Source organism: Callospermophilus lateralis, unplaced genomic scaffold (assembly GCF_048772815.1).
Source record: "Callospermophilus lateralis isolate mCalLat2 unplaced genomic scaffold, mCalLat2.hap1 Scaffold_1272, whole genome shotgun sequence".
NCBI lineage: Eukaryota > Metazoa > Chordata > Mammalia > Rodentia > Sciuridae > Callospermophilus > Callospermophilus lateralis.
This window is the reverse complement of record NW_027512453.1, coordinates 148,942-153,590: the sequence shown is the minus strand read 5'-3', so window position 1 is coordinate 153,590 and position 4,649 is coordinate 148,942.

The window sequence follows — 4,649 nt, the reverse complement described above, 5'->3', positions numbered from 1 at the left end:
TAGTGGGGAAGCCATGGTGGAGAGAGGCAGGAGTCTCAAGTCACCATGAAGCTTTGGGATTCCATTAGCAGCTGATGATGTGATGTCATCATAATCAAATGGGATCCTGGGAGGCAAACACTGGTGATGGGTGAGTGGCAGGTCAATGAGGCAGTAGCACAGTGCACCTGCAAGAGAGGGTGCTTTAACCCAGAAGAACAGAGGCAGAGGAACTATGAAGTGATTGTCTTTTGAGGTTAGTCTCTGAAATAGATATGGCTTTACATGTGGTATAAAAATGGGAGGAAAATTAAGAGGAACTTTAAAGATTTTAGCTTGAGAAAACAAAGAATGGTATGCTGAAACTGCCATTCATTGAGAAAGACAACCAGCAAAGGTGATTTAGGATGAATAATCAAATTTTCAATTTTGAAACTCTAAAGTTTAAGATACCAATAATATATCTAGGTGGAGACGCTTAGTTGCTCAGAATTCAATAGTCCCCTAGCAAATATTATTATATAACAAAGAAACAACTGGGACAAAGTATGTCTCCCCATGACTCTCAGACCTTGTGGTCTTGTCCAGAAGTTTCCAAACCTGCCTGCTGCTAAGACTCAGCAGAAGATATTTTTATAGTTCTGTGGTAACACTTCCACCAAGCCACTTTGGACACAGTCTGTCGTTGCTGCCCTATGACCAGGCACAAGTTCCGTGCTTCCTCAGAAGCACTCCAGGGATTCCACAAATAGTTCTACTCAATGGTCAAGATGTAGTGCACTGGCAGGGCAAGAATAACAGCCAGAGAGATTAGCGCCAGCAGAGCAGCTCAAGTGGGGTTGGGTATTTAACTCCATGTGTGGGCTTCCCATGCTCTCCCTTCTGACAGGGGCCACCCCTGCCTTGAGTGCAGGCACCTGCATGTGGTTTTCTGCCCAGGGAAGTCCATTGGAATCAGTCTAGAATTTTTATCAGGGGCTGGTTACACAGGCACAAATGATCAGCCATGACTATCAAACCTCGAGATGCCTTGAAGGAAATCAGGTCATCAGGGCCCCAGAGAAGCAAATGTTCTTATCACTTGGAATAAAAAAAATCCATGTGCCCAGATGCCAGTCAGGGGCCAGTCATGCAAGCAGATCCAGTTTCCCACACTAACTCTTCTTCATTTAATTACAGAATTGGGGACAGGGTCATAGCACATATTCAGATGCCACAGTGATAGAATAGGACTAGGCAATCTCTAGCTTTGTTATATGGCTGGGAACACTAACAGAAGAAGCCACATGCAACTCAGGATAGCCTACCTGAAGCAAATTTCCCCATACATAACCCAGCAGGGTATGGCAGAGGGGCTGGAGACCCTGGTATCAAAACTCAGTTACTGGGCAAATCACCTTACCACTCTCTTGTTTCATGTGTAAAAGAATGAGAGGTAGATTGCTGACACCCAGGAGATGGTTCACCTCTAAAACTCCAGGTTGGAGAAAGCAGAAGTAGGTGAAAAGACACAGGCATGTTGGCCAAGCTCTTCCTGCTCCCTCCCTGACTCTCCCTGGGAACCAGAAAGCGACACCCACCTCTGCCCTGCATCTTCAGACTGGAGGTGCCTTGCCTGGATCATGCTGCAAGATCAAGAGAGGCAAAGACTGCTTTGACCAGACTTCCTCTCCACAGGAATGGCACCAGCAACAAGGTGGTTTTATAGGGGAAGGAAATGTGCTTGGTTTGTGGGAATAAAAGACAGAGATTAAAACTTGAAGAGCCACCGGTGCCTTTGGGGGAATTTGTAAGTGAGGTGCACTTTAAGAGAACCGTACTGATAAATCTTAGATTTCCAGAGGGAGCTTTTTATCCTATGTTGTGTCCATAATCTTTAATGGCAGTTATGAGAAAACTGTGGCTGTCTGTTTCAAAACAGAAGTAACCAAGACAAAACAAGATACTAGAGTCTGTAATAGTATTAGGAGATCTCAATTCCACGCCTCTCTGTAATAGGGTAAAGGAAGTTGGCAGGGTCAAGGAGACCCCAGACTCCAAGGGGTAGATCAGGACCCATAAAATGGCAAAACCTAATGTGTTGAATCCCAACTCATGGAGCAGGTAACTGGTACTTCCCCTTGTTCTGTGTCCTCCCACCCTTTGTGCTCTCAAACCTGCCTTACCTCCTAGATCTTTCTTATAAATACACCAGCACACATTGGTGTCCCTCAAGTTCAAACGCACTGACCTGAATTAGCTCATCACCTGTCCATTTCTCTGTTCTTCCCAACAAAGTCTTCATGCAGGTTGTTCAGATAGGATACCATTTCAAATCACCCATGCACTGTTGGTCCTCCTCCAGAGTGAGATTTATCCCCAACTATTCCCAAGAAAACTGCTCTCACCAAGGACATCAACAACCTCGATGCTGCTCCATCCAGTATAAACACGCCATTTTCATGGGATAAGTCTTTCAGCCATTGCTGGCCATTGGACCCATGGCCACTACAATCCCACAATTTTCCTTGTAACTTACATGTTACATGTATGTGCACATGCCTATGGACATGCAGATTCATACATCCTTTGTCAGCTGGACGAATTTTTACATATTACACCAAAATAAAGACTATGTTCAGGAGGATCCCTTTGGTCACTTCCAAGTCAGTGCATCCTGCCCTGAGAAATAAACACCCTTCTTTTGTGAGCATATCCTGCAGGGATCCCTGTGCTAGCAAGGGATAGCAAGGCCCACAGACAAGCAGTCCTCAGGCCTTCACATGGGACAGAGGAACATTTCTCTCACTTTGCACTGGCCACATAGAGGGTCATGGGTAGGTCTGCACTGAGGAGGAAAGACTCTTCTTCTTTAAAGGCATTGCAAAGTTGCACTAAAAAAGGGACGTTCCCCCTCTTGAGAATGAGGAAGAGGGACAGATTCAAATGGATGAGATGACAATCTGCTCCCCAAACTCTGTGATTACAACCCAAGGAAGGATCTGTATCTCTTTGTTCTCCCCAAAACGGCTGCTACATTTTTTTGTTAGTTTTATACTAGAAAAAAAAAAGTTTGATGTTTTTTCTGCTTTTAATTGCATCCATTAAAAGTGATAATGATAATAGCCCTTACTCAATGAGTGGCAGGCCCCACGCTACACAATGTTTTTACATTTAATTCTTTTAAAAAATTTTACATTTAATTATTAAGTACTTCTCCATAATAATACTCTTATTATTCTCATTTTAGAGGTGAGGTATTGAGACTCAGCAAAATTAAGTAACTTTTTTGAAGGAGACAAAAAACATTTGTAGTAGAATTGGAACTCAAACACAAGCATATGTGACCCCAAACTTGCCATCTCCAGTCCTCATCCATCCCAGCTCTTATGAAATATTTGTTTAAAATTTGAGGGCTGAAGATTTGGTGGAAGTCACCTACAGAAACACTCTTCACATTGAACACAATTTTCAACGTCCTCTAGGTCAACACCTGGTTAGGCCCGCAGTCCCTCCAGGAATGAGGGAGACAGCAAGTTCCCTAGAAAGTCAAGGCCATTTCTAGGGGAGAAAAGGCACCTTGTAATCATGAGTGACTGGAGGAAACAGTGGGGCAGAGAACAAGCCAGACACATGGGCCCTGGCCCTTGTACCTAGGTGGAGTGCCTGTGCCCTCCTGATTGATAGTCCTGTCCAAGCCAGATCCGCCCCCCCGCAATCTCTCTTATCAAATAGCATTCACTTTTCAGAAGGGGAAAAGAGTGGAGAAAATTGGCAAAACAGGATAACTGCTGGCTCTGAGAAACCAGATTTAGAGTGTGTGTATGTCAGAGCACTTTTATATTGAGAGGACAGATCTTAACCAATGTGGTAATATTACAATGAAAACGAAGTGCAGACTAATTTAACATCAATCCTCCTTTTCCTCACATGAAACTTCTGAATAGTCTACGGGGCCAGTGACTGAGTAAATACAGACTAACTTCAGAAGGATCCCTTAAGTCACTTCCAATGACAGTTGTTCAAGTTGTACAGTGAATAAGTGAAGGCTGCCTTTCATCTTGCTGTTTCCATAGACGTGTTTGCTTGTTATTCCATCTTCCTGGCAGATGACGGTTAGTTTCCTAAAGAAGGGATTTTCTTTTCCTAATTCCACCAAGTTCACCCTTAACAGATAGTAGGAAAACATGCATCCCAGAAGCCATGCCCTTCCCTGGCACTTGGAGCAATTCTTCAAACCAAGACCGACTTCTTTTAAGCTAACAAGCTGAGCTGTATTACTTCAGGTTTTTTTAAAGTCACGAAATTGATGTACCAGAAAAAAATAAATTCAATTGCCCTTGGATAGCCCAATACCTTCAACTGGAGGCACATTATTTTTCTTTCTTCAGAACTTAATAAAACCAGTGAGCAGACACATAGGTGTCATCCCTGACCCGGGGCATTGAGCCACACTGGGTCCCAGAGGCCGTTCCCTAAGGTAGTGAGATTCATGGACTTCACTCATGTCAGGGGTCCAGTTACCTATGAACTCACAGAAGGAGCCACTGCAGTGCCCAGACACTGGCTGGCGGACAGTGTTACAGCTGTCATTCTGACATTGTGACACTGGTGACATTGGCCTATCAGTGGCCTTTCAGCTATCCCAAATCTTCTCTCATGGGAAACTGTGGTGACCCTATCCACCATTA